This window comes from Myotis lucifugus, unplaced genomic scaffold (assembly GCF_000147115.1).
Source record: "Myotis lucifugus unplaced genomic scaffold, Myoluc2.0 scaffold_77, whole genome shotgun sequence".
NCBI lineage: Eukaryota > Metazoa > Chordata > Mammalia > Chiroptera > Vespertilionidae > Myotis > Myotis lucifugus.
Genome location: NW_005871125.1, coordinates 293,786 through 311,853, shown reverse-complemented (window position 1 = coordinate 311,853; position 18,068 = coordinate 293,786). Strand labels below are relative to the sequence as shown.

At 41.0% G+C, this 18,068-nt stretch overlaps 1 protein-coding gene across 1 annotated transcript in view; it reads left to right on the top strand.

Moving 5' to 3' along the window:
* The first annotated feature begins 9,216 nt into the window (after positions 1-9,216).
* SULF1 (sulfatase 1) overlaps positions 9,217-18,068 on the top strand; it is a 158,235-nt gene continuing 149,383 nt past the window's right edge. The window contains exon 1 of the mRNA XM_006090596.3: positions 9,217-9,535. The gene's annotated coding sequence lies outside the window, so the exon portion shown is untranslated. The remainder of the gene's footprint in view (positions 9,536-18,068) is intronic.

Here is an 18,068-nt window from a genome sequence, read left to right as displayed (position 1 = left end):
CTTAGCATAAGTGACTCCATTTGGGTCCTGCTGTCTTTTTCTGAGCAGAGTTCAGTTGTCTCTCCTTTCAGAGCAACAATGGTTATGGCGGGCAGTCAGATAGGCATGAGCAGAGCGGGACAATAGGCCAGGTATAGAATGCCACCAGTACAGAAAGTCCTGGACACCTAGCAACGAATTTCTGGCAACGGGCAGAACTGGGAGAGCAAGTATTGTTAACTAGGACCTTGGAAATAAGTATTGTTACGGGACCTTGCTCCTTTCCTCCCCTAGATGATCCCTGGTCATATAGGTCAGATCCTCCCCCTGATCTTTTCTCCCCTGGCATGTAGCTAGTCACGCGGTAGACCCCCGAACCTCCTTTGAGGAGAACAAGGGGGACTGGAGAAAAGCCCCATCTGACTTTCATACAAAGACAGGGGATGATGGGACAGGCCCCGATAGGTCAGCTTAAAGAAGGAAGCAGAACTGTAATCACTCAGGCAGCCCTGGAATGCTTCTATTCAGTTCTGTATATCTGAAAACAGCAGTGGCACCTTACATGAAAAATTAAGACTTATCGCCATTGAAAAAAAAAAAAAAAGGAAAGAAAGCAGTTAACCCTCTTTAAGAGGTTAAAAGGAGCCGGAGCCCAAAACCCGGGGGAGCTCTTTGAGACACTAGCTGGAAACTTTCTTTCCAGTGTTCGTCTTTGCTTTCTGAATAAACTTTCTCTTGTGACTTTGGGTCTTGTCTCTGAATTTTTTCTGAACCAGAACTCAAGTACTGAGGCCTACTTGTACCATTTACATGGGGAGTTATTTCTACAATTTATAGAAACCTCTCCTTGGATTAAGGTACTCTTAGACTTCATAAACATATAGAAACATGAGAGGACTCAGGCTTTATTTAGCAAACTGATAGAGACTTTTGATGAATGACCCTCCCATCTTAAAATTCTCATAAATAGTAATTAGAAAGTTGAAACAAGGACAGAGTCGTTCGTGATATAAACTCTGAATGTAGGAGTTCATATCCAGGATCTGCTTCTTGCTGGATGTTTGACCTGGAGTAGAGCACTTTATATTTCTAAACCTCAGTCCCCTTTCTATAAAATACAGATACTATAGGCTCTTCCTAATTGGCATATTGTGATGTTTAATTAAATTAACCTGGTAAATATATTAAAAAGTCTCACTGATAGTGAGTGTTCCAAGACTATTAGCTATTATTATTATGGTAAAAACTGGAAGAAGAAAAAACAAAAAAGAATTGGAAGAAGAAAGTCCTTTTAATGGTATAGATCATGGGGAAAAGGCAAGTCTAAATAAAGGGCAATTCCTTTAAATGAAAAGATAGGTCAATGCTTGCAAGGTTTACTTTAACCGGAAAAATAATTAAATAAATACTTTTGAAAAATAAAATCCTTTCAAAAAAATATAGTTTTTTTAAAAAAAATCATAGTAATAAATCTCTACAGTGTATTGTTTTTATAGCTTCTGGCTTTAGTGTTGTAATTGATGACATGAAAGTCAATTAAACCATTAATTGGAAATCTGCATTGATGCAAATCAGAGAGGAAATAAACTACTTCAACTTTAGCTTCTGACATATTTACACTTGAAATCAAGGCTTTTGTTAAGTTAAAGCAGAAAGAGCCACTTAGCATAAGAAAGAGTTAACACTGGTTTAGGGATGTCCTATTTAAAAAAAAAAAAGTTTGTTGGAAAATACTTGACAAATCTGCCTTTTAAAGCAACTGCAAAAATATTGTGACTGCTCTTTTGACAGTCTTCCTAGGAAACTTAGCCAATGTGAAAAAAAATGTGGTTGTCAAAATAATAAGCAAACTACATTTTGCAAGTATCAAGAGAAAAAGAAACAAAGTTTTTGATTTTATACCAGTTGTGGTTTTTGTATATCTTACTGTGTGATAACTAAGAAAAATTAGCATTAAGGATGGGTGAATAATGTCAGTTTGTTAGATATATTCCTAAAAAGGTCTAACAAAATCTAAGCTTTTATTTAGCTTGCAGAAATTACATTGGCCTATTGAGTAAGTATCTGAAGATTGCAGCTCATTTAAAAAACTATATATTTATGGAAATAAACGTTTTTATTAACATCTGTAAGCTTTGGTTTCTCAGTAAAGACTGTAAGAGTAATAAGTATGAATGTGCAGCTGTTTACCAGCTGTTACTCAGAAACTCTGACACAAGTACTTACTTCCCAGTAATGTTAAGTGAGTACTAGAACCACATTACCTTCCTTAAAATGAGAAAGACAGGTATGTAAGGGACTATATTCTGCTTTTGAACAGCTATATACTCAGCAGGTCTGTGTGTATTCAGAACTAAGGGCCTTCAAGCTAACTACTTAATCTCCTTAGACAAACTGAGCTATGTTGTTCAAGCAGTACTTGGAAATTTTACCAAGACAAGCAACCCACTAGCATTGGAATCTTTTTATTGAAGATCTGTTATCGAAGAAAGAGATCCAGCCTCAGATAAGAGTTTAAGAGTTTATTTGAGCCAAACTGACGACAATTGCCGGGAAGCAAAATCTCAACAGATTAACAAAATGCTCAGGAGAATGGCAGTTTTGTAGCCCATTTTATACATCAAAGTAGGAGATGTGAAGATGGTTACATGGTAGATTAGGGAGGCAGGAGAAAGCAAAGCCGGGAACTCTCTCGGACTGGACAAAAAGCAAAACGAAGAGGCAATTACTTCTTTTACATTGATGGGTATAGAGTAGTTAATAATTCACATTTCTTGCACATAGAGATGGAATGCGGGAAACCAGGTAACAATGTGATCTGCTCTGGTGGGAGATCTGGTCTGCAAAAGGAGATTACTCTTAACATTTCAAAGATATGTTATCTTAGATGCACAAAGACATCAGGCAATTTCAAAGGTAAAGAATCTCCAGGCCTAGGACGTGACTACCTACTACACCTGGCTTTTAGTTAGACATTCTTACATTCACAGCGCCCTGTGAAATTACTTTGGTCTCTGGGTTTGCAAGGCCCACCACTCAGACCATCTTTGAGTTTGTCAGGTTCAAAATATGGCCCCTCTTTAGTCCACACTATTATGTAAATGCACTGTGCAAAGTCCTAACAAGAAAGGATGAATAAGACACAGTTTTTGCTCCCAAAGAATTTGTTTAAAAAATAGATAGTTTGGGACCTAAGAGAAAAAAACTCTTCCCCCTTGTTTCCCTCTAACAATAGTTATTTATTTTTATTTTATGGAATTACTTTTGCCCTATGCATCTATTATTTTATTGTTTTCTGTTGTATTGGTTCAGCGATTACTATTTTGCCACTAAATTATTTCACTTCTTCCATTTGTTTGAGGTTCAGCTTTACACTTTAAAGTTTTCAAATAAATGTCAGAAAAGCAGTGAACTCTACTTTTTAAAATATGATCCTGGTTTAGGGCCAACATGCCTGCGTTAATTTTCTAGACATTAGGCAAATGACAGGAACATGTTCCTGCCCTAAGTGCCAATTGTCTTATGGCCCTAGCAAGGAAAAATTTCAATTCAGAATCTGATGTCCACTTCTTCCAAAATCAATATAACATTAATCTCATTGACATATCCCCAAATCTCTAATCCTGTATATTGGAAAAAACACTCACCCAAAACACATGAAAGTAAGAAATGAAGATGATGTGTCCCATAAGATCTATCTTACTTTTTACAATAAAGCACGGCTACAAGAAAAATAATTTTCTCTAATAATTATTACGTAAAGTTCTGTTGCATTTATAATTATATCTACCTAACAACTCTCATGTCTTTAAATACTCTCGTAGCTTAAAGAAGAAATGCTGCACAACTAAAGGTATTTTATGCATATGAATTCACCATAACTTCTCAAGTTATGTAATGTAACACCAATAAAACATAAGTACTCCAGTTTAAGAAAATCTTTGCATTTTTAATTTTGTTTCTAATAAAAGTGCTTGTTACTATGGAGAGAAAAACATGTGAACAAATAGTTTGAATCATGGGGTTTATTCCCTATTCTAATGACTTAGACATTCCTTATCCTTCCCAAGACTCGCTTTTCTTAAATCTAAAGTAGGGATTAGATTTTTTTTTGGGGGGGGGGACTTTCCCTTACCCTCCAAGGTACTTTTGGCTGATAAAATAATTAAATTTTCATTTAACAGATTCACAAGAGAAAAGCATCAAATCTAATTGCATACATGCGTATGGAAACCCTACATACATGAGAGAGTTAGAGACCCCACATACATGAAAGAGCCAGAGACAGAAAAGGAGGGTGAGGTATAGAGGGCATTCTGAGCCAAGGATGAGGTAAGGCCCCTTGGGGCTTCAGAGGGGAGGAAGGTCATTCTCAGGATGATAAGAGCAGATGCTCAGTAATTAGAAGTTTGCCCTACCCTATAGATAGGTCATAAAGAAGTTATTTCTGCTAATAACTCTTAAGGGCAAGGTACCTAATTTGAATTCTTTAAGGGAGAGGTAAAAGTTTCTCTTGAGCCCACAGGGTCTCGATTGCCTTCAGCTCAAAATAATCCAATGTCAGAGTGGCACATCTTGGGGAGGCAAGTTCTCAGCCCCTTCAATGTTGTCTGTTATTCCTTCCAGAAGCAAAATCCTTCTGTACTCCCTGGACGTAAGTGATGCCCATGCTTGCATCCAGTTTTCTACCCTTTTTTCACACCATTTACCTTTTTTTTTTTTTACACTGGGAAATTTATGTATTAAAAATGAAAGATAATTATCTGTATTTGACTCATTAGGTTCAGTGTATACTCCACCTCAAACATCCGCAACGCTACCTCCAGGGAGACCAAACAACATCCAGTTCTTATTACCAAAATTCACATTTTTCTCATACTTGCTATCCATACTTCCTAATATTATGTCTCATAAATTTAATTATCTGCTCAAATGAGGACTAATACTCAAGGCCCCAAACATCGATTTCCACAAATAGGTATTTTAAGTAGGATTTAAAATTTTTTTGCTACTTTGTTGCCATATTCTATTGGATCTACTATCTTTCATTAAATGACCCTATTTATGGGTCACTGTTTTATTCTAAGTGCTTTAGCACTCCACGTCACCCTTCTAACATTTACAGGGCAACTACACATGACTTCAGCGTTCTTACGCTTGTGCTTCCTGGAGGAAACTTTACTTCAGTGATAAAACCGTGCATCTGCCATGATGGCCACCACGGGCTCCCATGTCGCCTCCCATATAGCTTATTCAGTCATCAAAAACATGAGCAAATCTAATGCTTGTTCCATAGCATGTGACTTCTTTTAACAAGCAGTAATTTATCCTCTCTTTCTTAGAAGGATTTGGTTCAATATGAGTAAAGGCAGTAGAGTTTAGTAGAAGGACACTAAGTGAATGTGAGTGATTTAGAAGTGCATGATATTTGAAATGACAAGATTTGTTGTGTATCTACAGACACTTTATATGATATGAATAGTGATGGGCTAATTGTTACATTTTTAGCACCTTGGGATTTTAGATGACATTTGTTTTAAAGGAAAAAAAAATCGAAGGGAATGTTAACATCAAAGAATTTATCTATTTAAGAAGCCTCACAGATTCCCATATTCTAGCAGAAAAAACACCGGTGATCAGAACTTGTCCTTAGTTAATACTTAGGTCACAGATGACTTCAGGGTCAACCTCGGACACACTTTTAAGAATAAAGCATTTCACCAGAATTAGGAGAATCTTATTCTCTAGCATTATTTGTATGTCCCAACAGGTATATCCACAGTGAAACACGGCCATCACAAAAGATGGGCTTCTCAGCTGTCGATATCTTCTCAATTCTTGAAGGAGATAGTTTGCCTCAAAATAACACTGAATATAATTGAGTTGTGTCCAAATTAAAGTCAGCAAAATTATCAGAGCCCGTGGCTTGCTGAGTTCTCACAATTCCAACCATTTACTAAACTCCCCCAACCCCCTACAGCAGATCCTTTCCTATCACACTAATTTCTGGGGACTCAGCAGCATCGCTTGCCCACAGCCCCATGGCACAGGGCAGCCTGTGACAAGCAGACCCAGGTTGCTCCCCTCCCACCAAGTGCATGGAGTGCTCTCAGCCTCGCTGATCATTTGTTTACTGCGCTAAGTCAGGATTCTTGGCCAACCGGCAGCCCAAGGGGGAACCGTGGTGTCTTAAGTGCATTAAATCTTCGTATTAGCCCCCTGGCTTGGTCCACCTTTATGTTGGCTTTGTTCTCTTTTTTTCAAGCATGACAAACAAGTGGTTTTTCTTTTTCAACTTTAATGATTCTTTAAACAAAAAGGGGTAGTTTAGGGCTTTCTCCAAGGCTGATAGGTGTGTCTGTTTAATGAGGTTTTTATTGTACTGTATTGGCTTCCCTGAAAAGAAATTACGGGCAGCAAACAGCTGATAATAGAACAAGACGGGAAGAAACAATAACCAAGAGGAGGGAAATTAGTGTGGCAGCAGATGCAGGCGGTGCAGTTTGGGGATTAAATGCCACTTGCATTCTCCCTCGGCCACCACTGTCCTAGCAATAAAGTGGATGTGGGCACTGTTGTGCCAGTTATGTGTGTGCAAAAGATATGGCTATAGATATAGACCCAGCTAAACGGCCATCTGTGGGGGAAGCAGGGTGGTGAGCTCAGCCCAGACAAAGATGAGTGAAACTCAGAGTGCGGGTTTACAAGGGCTGGTCGGTTACCATGGAAACTAATTGGCGCTAATAAGTAAAGGGACATTTTAACTGTGGGAACAGAATAGGAGGGCCTATTTTTCAATATCACCGTTACCTACAATTATTTTTTTCATTTTTACGAGTATCCTTACTTAATGCCTAGGATGAAGCTCTTCCCTCTGCACACAGCCTCACCCTCATCAACAAACATTACGTTCAAATGCTGAATATCGTCTTTTAAAATGTGCTGTATTTCAGGTTTAGATCTTTCAAGACAGAATCAATTTCACTTTTTTTCCCCCTTAAAAAATAAACTGTTTTCAGATGGCAAGGAGAGAGGAAGGGAGGGAATGGAAAGTTCTTAACTTCTAAACTGACCCTGCTGAGCACTGAAGCTGGCTACAGGGAGAGGGAAGCTGGGACCTTATCCTACAGCACCAGCTTCAGGTTTTTCTTTGAGTTGATTTTCCCCAACAAAAGCATTTCAGAACAGCAACCAAAAAAACCCCCAACAAAAACACACACGCAAAAAAGTGTCTTGTGGACTCATTTTCCAAAGGTAGTGTTTACAGACACTTGCAGGGAGCAAGAATTAAGATCCTAGCAAATGGGCAGGAGCTACTGCTCAACTTGTACTTTTCTTAAAGCAAGTTCTAAGCAGAACAAATAGCTGAAGTTCTCAAAGAGAAGTCGTGACTGAGATTTAATGAAAAGGTTGACAGTTAAGTTAGAAGCAAAGTGTGTTAAAAAGCACTTTCAACAACAATGTGGGTCAGAGCCGGGGACACTTGGGAAATGTCTTTAAAAAGGTGTGTTACAAGCACAGGGTTGATAAAACACCTTCACAGTTTCTTAGGTTTTACTTTTGTAAGTTAATTTCCAGTTTTAAGAGAATGCAAACTACGTTAATAATGTCTCCGGGGTCTTCAAAATCTATGCAGTTGAGGTAGTCCAGATTTCCAGACGTGAGCCTGGTTGGATTAACAAATATATATATCTATATATTTTAAATGAAAAAAAAATTGCCTTACAATAATTGGCACAATTAAACATTTTATGGTGCCCAAGAGAAGTTTTAGCCCTGTGGTGCCCCTTGCCATTGCTGAATGTCTCTGTGTTGATTATGAATCTGGATTTAGCTGATGAGTTGTAGTGGTTTAGTGAATCTACTATATATTGTGAAACGGACACCTCATAATCACTTCTGGGAAGAAACTGAGCAAATGAATCAGGATGTCAGCCTCTAGTTCTATTTTTCTCTCCTTCCCTACAGCCCAGTGATAGGAAAAATTCACTATCTGAAAATTATGGTTCTCTAATCTTGTGCTTCAGAAAATTTACCAGGAGTCATTTTAAGTATCGTAACATAATATCACACAAAAATTCCTGAAAAAACAACAACATGCTAGTCAAGTCAGTTTTGCTAGCTATTGAAATACTTGTTTGTGATACTGGCGCTCTGAGTATTTGATAGCTATTTATTTATAGTCTAGATTTTAGCGCTTTAAGCATGTTTAAAATTTGGGGGTGGGGTTTTTTTTCCAGTAGTCCCCCTCACATTTCAAACAAATTCAAAATTTAAAATGTTGGCTTCCCACACACACTGTCAGGGAGTTGATAATATTTTAAATTCCTGATTTTCAAAATTCCTTCGAGGTCTGATGAACTTTTTCAAAAGCTGAGATTTGCGGCAATGACTTTATTTTCAGATATCTCCTAAAAGTGGTGCAACAAGTATAGCCATTTTCTAGTTCAGGCTGCTATCAAAGTAATTAGTTCTATAAAACAGTTTAGAGAAAAGAAGAAAGGAAGAAATGCACCTAAGAAGGAGGTATTGAAATGACCCAAAATGGCAAACATTTCAAAGCAAAATTGTTAATGAGCTGTTTGAGCGATATGGACGTTATAAGTGCAATTAACTAGAAGCCCATAAAAATAATCAATGACAGAGAGCAGCTCTCCGGTACCGGGTGCTTTTACAAAGCGATGCCTGTGGACGCAGCAAGGGTTGTAGCTCAAGCCACCACTACCTATGGGCGCGCGTGCTATTTTCCACGCGTAGAAACGAAAAGGAATTCCACTGACTGTTTCTGAAGTTGAGCCTGTGGCAAACAGTGAAGCCGTGTGTGGGAACAGAGAAGTTTCTGCTCCAGGCTGCGCCCCCAACCCCCCTTCCTCCCAAGGAATGCTGGAGGCAGCCACGATTTAATCAAAGGAAGGTAGGAGTTTAGATTTCAAAATGTAGATGACACATTTCCGTGCAAACCGCTCCTACATGAACGCTTTACCAGGATGTCAAGAGGAATCTTTAATTTCGGGGGCGAGGGAGAGAGGATTGCCCTCCCTAGGTCGGCAGGAAAAGATTTTGGGGGGGTTCTATGCGTCCCACGGAGGGTCCCCAGCGTCCCCGGGGAGCGCAGGGAGTTGTGAAAAGTAACGCGCAACTGGCCACCGGGAGAATCCATTCCCTCCACCTTCCCGCTAGCACCTCCCACTTCTCTTTTTATAGCCGCCCTTTCTCTGAGCCAAGCTCAGGTTACTGGACCGGGAGTTCTCCGACCTCCACTTTCAGCCCTGCCCTCAGCCTCCGTCGGTGAGAGGCACCGGCCCCAGCAATTGGATTGGGCAGCCCGTCTTGACACACCACTGTGCTGAGTGCTCGAGGACGTGTTTCACCAGATGGTTGGGGTTAGTGTGTGTCATCACGTTCGAGTGGGGATTAGGAGCAGGAAGGCTGCCTTGCTGGAGCTGTGTGGTCTCCTGCAAGGGAGAGTTGCAGGCATCAGAACGACTTTGCTTGTGGAGCAGGAGGAGGGATTCCTTTTCTGCAGCCCCAGGAAAAGCAGGGTTTGTCCCCCCAGGTAAAGTCAAAGAATGCCTCTCTCTCTCTCTCTCTCTCTCTCTCTCTCTCTCTCTCTCTCTCTCTTTCTCGTTTGAATGGAATGCTAGCACAGCGCACTTGTCAAAGCCAGTTGTTACTATCTTCTCAATGCTGCTATTGTGCGGCTGACAGATAACAGGGAGCGTCGCTTGGGCTTGGCTGTCTTTGCAGAACCAGCACTCCTGCTGCCTTGCTCTCGGAGGTGTAGCGAAGGAAATGCCTTGTGGAGCCGTGTGTGTGCCCTTTAACATCCTCGTTGCAGACTCAAAGCGGGAGCTAGACATCGCTCCCCCAGGATGGATGAGGCCAAGAAAGCCTCCGTGTTAGCTTCCAAAATGAAAATTCACTTCCAAACTGTTGCATTTTACCGCTCCATTTATAAAGAGTCTTGTCAGGGTCTATTACTGAGCGGCTGGTAGAGATGAAATGCTTTCTTAACTGATTTTTGCAATGTTGATTGTGTCTGATTTACGACGGGCCGCGGTGTTTTTAGACCATCTTGAGGATGGGGCTCTGAAGTTGGAAAACTCCTTCAGAGCAGCCGCAGCCCTCCGAGCAGCTGATAGGAGAGCTTTAAAACAAAAATGCTCAGAGCCAGAGGAGAAACAGAAAAGGAGGAAGTGGGAACATGCTCTTTAACTTAACCCTCAGCAGCTGCAGGGAGCAGTGGGCGGTAATTCATTTGCAGATCTGTTTGTGAAAGTTTTACAAGTCATTGAAAACTGCTGCAGCATCTCTGTAATGGATCATTAAAGCCACTACATTTATGGGTTTTAAACGGGCTATCTGAAGTGTTAATTAAATGTAAATAGATTTTTTTCTGGCTAAGTTGTAAACAAGCGTGTTTTCTTTGTTAAAAAAAAAGGTCTTCATTATAAATTAATCATTGGAAATGAATGGTCACCCCGATGCTTGAGCAACAGATAATGAGTTTTCAACCTAATATGTAACGTAACCACTCTGCCCAAAGCACCCACCAAAATTAAGTCGAACTGAAAACAACAGTGGGATTTCCATACTATGCTTAGTCTGTGGTATAGAGAAGGCCTTCCAAATGGATGCCCTGTTTTTACAGGGATCAAAAACTAAATTTTCAGTGTTGAAATGTTTGATCAAGCTAGGGGAGTCGGTGAGGGGCTCCTTTTGCGCCCTCACAGACTTGCCTCCCTCATCAATATTCATGTACCGGCCGTGCTCAGGAGTCTGGCTCCCAGCGGACTCTCACGTTGGGTGGAGAAACCCAACACCATTCTCACCCGCCACAGGTGAAGAGGCTCAATGAATAATACTGGATGCGAGCTCTTCTGAAATAGGAGCTGCTGAATAGGTTGCATAACAGGATTTATGGCTCGTGCTTTGTGATTTTTATATTCATCTGAATAAAGATGCCCATAAAGTTATGTTTCAAGTTGCATTATGTACACTTTTTACAACCAGATAGTCGATGTGTTGAATTCCCTTCTTAAAAAGTTATGATTCCGACACTATTTTAGTGTAGTGTTTACTCATGATTCAGAATGTGCTCCGGATATGGTCTGTGCAGTTCAATGAGAAAATAGCCTCACAAGTAGCCAGGCGGTTCTTATGACTGAGCATTATCCGATTCCCAATATTTCATAACCAAAATAGGACTAAGTTCAGTTCGGAAGCTGGAGTCTTTTGGAATTCCAGTCATTCCATTTTGGCTTTACAGTGGAACTGGGGTTTGGGAAACTGGCCCGTGCTGCCTCAGGGTTCGGACTACACACTGCATGTGGCAGGTCCGGTGCTGACTAGAGATGCCATTCTTCACTATCGCAGAAATATTTCAGGAGAAAAAGTTCCTCCTCACAGCTGCGCTTCTCCGTGAGGTGCCTTGTGATGGCATCTTACAAAGGCAAGTCGCTGTTTGGCCACAGGAGCCCCACAGCATATGTTGCTACTGTCGCAGACTGACCACCAGGCCACCTGCCCAGGGAGTCTGACAATATGGGGCAATCACCAACCTTCCCACCCCGACCCCACCACCACTGCCACCAAGTCAGTTGTGCACAGGACTAGGCAAGATGGAAACAAGAGCCCAGCCGGTGTGGCTCAGTGGTTGAGCATCGGCCCATACACCAAGAGGTCTCCGGTTTGATTCTCACTTAGGGCACATGCCTGGGTTGTGGGCTCATCTCCCGCAAGGGGCATGCAGGAGGCAGCCAATCAAAGTTCTTTCTCATCAATGTTTCTCTCTCTCTCTCCCCCTTTCCCCCTTTCTCTTCCTCTCTCTAAAACAAAAAAAGTCAATAAAAATGTTTTTTTTTAAAGATGGAAACAAGAAAGGAAGTGTTGAGGAATAATCAATTCACACCTTGAGAAGACCTCATTGTGTGTGAGTCCCCCTAATATGAAGTCACTGAGCAAAACTTAAAAGGGTCTGCTTGAAAGACAGTGCCCACAGGGCAAGCCCAGTCTCTTGTCACATTCTGAATCGACTGTTCCAGATGGTACACATGCAGAGACATATTTATGGTGACTTCTGCATACCTCAGTTTGACATTGGGATTCTTTGTGACAGCGCTTGGGCTGGTAGCACACATGAATTTCCCATCAGTGTTCCAACAGCTGTAAAAGTGTTTGAGCACCAGGGGTCTCTGGCTCAGGGAGTGAAGAACAACTGGGGTGCAGATCTCAGTTTGCACTATTGATGCGTCCCGCTATCCTGGCATGCCATAAGGGGACGCATCCTCAAGGTGGAACGCGGCCTGAAAGCTGGATTCAGTCATTTACAAAATCCATGTTGACGGTGGGATGGAAAACTAGGGTACATCAATTCAGGTAGTCACTGAACTCAAGGTAAATTATGAGTAGGGACCTTCATCAAAGAACTAAAAGGGTCCTACTCTGTTTTTTCCCAAGGAAAATTATGTGACATCAGGGACATTGTTGTGGTCATTGTCATTGTAATAATAGAGACAAATGGCAAATGTGACACTTGGCATTACTTTTCTTAAGTATATCTGTATATCCATATGGGGATGGGTAGGAGCTTGGTTCTTTTGTGTGTTAGATTTTAAATGGTTTTATTTTTTTAAAGATCCATGAAGTGGATTTCTGATACCGAGTATTGAGCTTTCCCCAACCACCACCCTGTGGATGGGGCCAACCAATGGGTCAGATCAAGACATCTGGTCTTTTTTGCCCTGTGCAGTATTTTTGGATGGAGAGCATCAAGCAAATTTAAAGGGGTTAAAATTTTTAAGAAGAAGGTGTTTCTAAATAGATTCTTTTTTAAAAATCATAATTATTGACTTTGAAGAAAAAGAGGCTCATATATAAAATTAAGATTTTGGTCATATGGTAAATTTACCTACTTTAGGTTAGATCCATGGTGGAGAGGGGAGGGGGATTGGTATTTGAAAGATTTTTTTGGAAAAAGTTTGTCCTAAATATGTTTCCTATTTAAAATATTTTCAATTCTATCTCAATATGCTGGGAAGAAGAAGAATTAGCCTGGTAGCTATTTTTTTTTTCTTCTCACCCCATAGCTAATCTGTCATCAGATTCTGCAAGTCCTTCCTTTCAAATGCCTCCACATCTGGCCCACAGCTACCACTCCTGTGTGATGAGCGTATCACATGTGGCTCATTACAACAACCTCCTAACTGGTCCGCTGCCTCTTCTGTCCACCATGGCAGACTGAACTTCCACAAACACTTCTTCCGTCAAAGCTTTTCCCAGCTGGGAAGTCCCACATGCACCCTCGGTTTGAATTTCTCAGTCTGAGGGGCTGGCCCTCTGTTATTTGGCCCCAACTTTCTGACCCTATCTCCCACCAAATTCCTATAGCAACAGCAATCTACCCTTTGCCTGCAGCTAAAGTGGCCAGATCAATGTCCCCCGTTCCTGTTCTCTTCTCTAATCCTTAACCATTCCAGTTTTCTATCTGGTTGTCTGCCAAATGAGAATTTATCATCATGTACGTGGTTTCTCCTAGTTCTGTGTTACAAGACTGTGTGTAGAACGTCCTCATCACATCTGCGTCTACGTCCTGCAAAGTTTCAGCTTAAATTCCACCTCCTCCAAGAAGCCTCCCCTGACTACTACATCTCCTGGTGATATTTTCCTTAGCTTGAAGATGAGCATTAGTTACCTATGATTTGCACTTAGGAAAATCACCCTGTTTTTAATCCTGCTTTCTACTTGGCCTTTTTATTCCTTGACTCCTTAGATAGGGGGAAGTCTCCTAAAACATGGACTGGCCTGGTCCACTTTCAGCCCGCCCCACAGAAAACTTAGTATGTCAGTCATTAATTCAATTCAATCTATTTATGGTGTGTCTTTAGCCATATCTTCTGCCACCAAAGACAGGGAGATAGGAAAGAGAGAGTGAGAAAGAGAGAGAGAGAGAGAGAGAGAGAGAGAGAGAGAGACTGCTTTGGGCATTTAGGGATTTGGAGTAATCGAGTTAATGGATCTGTAGGTTGACAAGCTCACAGGGACATTCAAACATCCCAGGCACTTTCCCCTCTAGTTCTGCCTACAAGAGGAAAGGGGGGGGAGGGGCGGGGATGATGAAACCTGAATGGTTGTAAATGGGGTAGCTTAGGAAAAATGCCTCTTAAGCAGAATATGATATTATTGCCCCAAATTAAGCGTGTGTATCATATGAAAAATCCTTATCTACTTCAGTTTTCTATAACTATGGTAGAAATTACACCTATCAGCTGCCCTTCTATGTTATAAAATTTCAAATATGATTTGGAAGCAGGAAGGTACAGTCTTTGGGTTGAGACAGACTGGTGTTCTAATCCAGGCACCACCTCTCACTAGCTGTGTGGCTGTGGACCAATGACTTCACCGCTCAGGTCGGAAAGTCTGTAAAGTGGAGATAAGAATACTTTCCTTGGGGATGTTATGCAGAAAATGCATTAAGCACCTGGCTCAGCTGCACGTGCAATACATGGACGAGAAAGAAGGCTGGTGGGTGCATATAGAGATACGGATCTAGGATGCATGACTGTGTTCAACTTAGTATGTCAGTCATTAATTCTATCTATTTATGGTGTGTCTTTAGCCGTATCTTCTGCCACCAAAGACAGGGGGATAGGAGAGAGAGAGAGAGAGAGAGAGAGAGAGAGAGAGAGAGAGAGAGAGAGGGAGAGAGCTGCTTTGGGCATTTAGGGATTTGGAGCAACCGAGTTAATGGATCTGTAGGGACAATGGTGACAGTTGAATACACTTTGCTGGGAGGAGCAGAGTCCTGGGTCCTGCATGAGAGGATAATAAAGAGCAGGCGCTGGGCCGCAGTGCTGGGGAAACAAAGGACTGAGCGGTGGACCCCAGCGGGGAGTGGAATTCGCCAAAGGTCATGTGCTCTTCTTCCTTCCTCCTGGCCCACTATTTAGAAAGAAATAATAACTTGGCAAAACATTGTAGAGAGTCAGGTCAAGCTTCCAGAAGTAATTGGTAAAGCAAGATACCATTTAGACAAAACAAAGGGGCTTGGACATTTGCCGTTCCTCATGTCCAAACCAAATGTAACAGAAAGCTGAAAGCAATCAGCTTGAGCTGGTCAGTTCCCAAACTCGGCATCCACCATCCACCATGCCTTCAACCCGTGGCTTTTCCCCACCAGGGCAGCTGGCTGAGAAGTCACCTAACAGAGCCTGAATGCCACTGAGCAACTAGGTCCTTGGACACCAGTCATTCAGTTTCAGTTTTCAGGATCTAGGGTTAGATCAAAGAATGTTCTCTCTGATCCTGATCATCTGGTCTGCACCTGCCCCAGGCCCGGGAGAGGAAAGGAACGGAACTCCGCTAGGATGAAGGGCAAGGCAGGATTTCGGAAGATCCCTCCCTCTCCCTAGCAAACGTGTCTATAAACCTTTCAAAATGAAGCATAGCAGTTTGTTGCTTGAACTCGTCTTCAGCTGTAGCATCTAAACTAGCTCCATTTGCCCTCAAAATTCGTGATCCATGTTCAATCATGCATTCAAACTTTGTTAATTAAAGCAAAAATGTGGCTCTCCACTTTACCTTTAAAGGTAAATCCTTTTCCATTCTGGTTTTAAAAACTATACAGCTACAAATCAGTAGAAAAATATTTCTACATTTTTCTAAAATGTGAATCTAAGGGACTTGGACAGTGATGGCGAACCTATCAGAGGTGACACGCAAACTCATTTTTTTTGTTTGATTTTTCTTTGTTAAATGGCATTTAAATGTATAAAATAAATATCAAAAATATAAGTCTTTGTTTTACTATGGTTCCAAATATAAAAAAAATTTCTATATGTGACACGGCACCAGAGTTAAGTTAGGGTTTTTCAAAATGCTGACACGCCGAGCTCAAAAGGTTCGCCATCACTGGACTTGGACATGTCACTGTTTAACAGTAGTGGGTGACGTTGATATTAAAGTGCAATGGTAAATAAATGTACAGTCACATCATGTTTCTGGGTAAAAAATCTTCATGATAAAAGGTAGACTCTCCCAAAATTAATCTATGCCCATTCATATAATACTAATGAAATCCTCACACAAGGTTAGGTGGCTGCAAGGGAGCAGGTTGGGAACCAGAGGAACCCAGATGGCTCTGGTTAAGTTTCATCTGGATAATAAACCCAGGAGCAAGCCTAGACGCCTTTGCAAGGGAAGAGTGCCATAGCAACAAGGGGACTTGTTTTATCACACACCCGAGCATGTTATAAAGCTGTAGTTATTGAATTTTCTGCTCAATGGATGGCGATTTCCATTTACCTTTGTGTATTTTTGCTTTTGTTGCATTCTATTCAGTCTCGCTTCCATCATTTGTTGGAATTGCCCATATCTTCAGTTCAGCTACAAATTGCTGTTGCTAGAGATGAGTTATGTTGCCACTATTAACTGAAACCCCGAACCAGCCGTTTATTACTTTGTGTTACGGTTTTTCCCATCGGCAAAGAGGGCTACTAAACTACACGCAACTTGTCCACGCCATAGAATACAGAAAAGGCCTGGGACAGATTTGTCTCAAGAACTCAGGAAAATCCTTCAGAACCCGCTCCCTTGATGAAAGAGGCCCAAAATATACCAATGTGAGCATCGTCCCATCTTCCTGAGCCATGACACAGCATTCCTAATAAACAACATGGAAATCTAAATTACAGAGAGTTTTGTATATTGTCTAATTTTGTAGTATGGCGGTGTAAGTCAGAGGCAACGCCTGCTACCTTAATTTAAAATAATAAAACGGAAAGTTAGACCCTTGTGAAATATCCCAGAGTCCTGGTGAGAAATGATTAATTGCACGCTGAGTGTGCTTTTATTGATAAGTTAATTTAGAAGTGTGCACCTGTGGATTTATCTTCAAGCTCAGATCACTAATAAGGCTTAACACCAAAATCACCTTTCTATAATATAACATGTCCTCTGAATAGACTTCCTGCCAGTTTAAAGCCTCCCCCTTAACCCTCACCTGCCAATAATTAATCTCCCCTTAAATAGAACGTCCTAGTAAACAGATGTGCTTGCTAGTGCGTCCAGATATTCTGGAAATCTCAGCTTTTAACTTCCATGTAAAAGAAATGCATCCCAGAAAAGAGAGGCCCCTACAAATCATATGCTCCTTTTTCCCTCTTGAGAGCTTCATGCTGCTAAAAGAAAGGAAAGTGTTCTGAGTATAGCAGATGAAGAAAAGCACGGGGCAGGTAATATATTTTATTTAAGACACTAGAGGCTTCACGTGTGTTATCACCTTCTTTTTCATATATGACATCTCTATTTAGTTAAAGGGACTTGGGGGAACCTACTCAATATCAAACAGCTTAAATTACTTTTTAGCAGTTGAGTTGATGCCCTAAGGAGTAACCATACTGCACCTTCTAAATATAATCAGAGCCCAAAGGGACAGGCTTAAGAAAGCTCCATCAATGTGTTAATTCATTTATTCCATGTGGATTGAGCACTTCCTGTGTAGGTATTTCTGTCCTAGTGCAGAGAGGAATACAAGATAATAAAGGACACTCTCCTTGCTCTGAGAAATATATCTGATTTACCTGTGGGGGAAAGACATGAACACAAGACAACTTAGTAATGAAAAGGATTTTGTGGTTAAATATCAATTATTAGTACTAATTAAGTAAAAGGGATGTCAACAGAGCCCCCTATTGGAGGAGCTGGAACCTGAGCTGGGCAAGACTTTGCTCAAAGTCCCTAAGCAGACGAATCAGAGCAGTGATTCGTCACCTATAAACTGTGTGCGGACAATGTGTTTACCCTCTTTTTCACTGTTTTCCTCCCTATAAGATGGATATGTGTTTATCACAAAAGGCTGTTATAAAGGTTAAATGAGATAATAAAAATAAAATGCTTAGTACAGAGCATAGAATATAGTAAGCACTCAAATAGCTGTACTTTTTTTTTTTTTTACGAGTAAAAAGAACGGGTGAGCTAGGGCTTGGAGTTAAACTGAGTGTGACATTTTCAAATAAAGACACAGTATTTTTTTAATCAGAGAATTGGTAGAGATGCAGTTTGGGAAGACAATGAAGGGAGACACTGGGCAA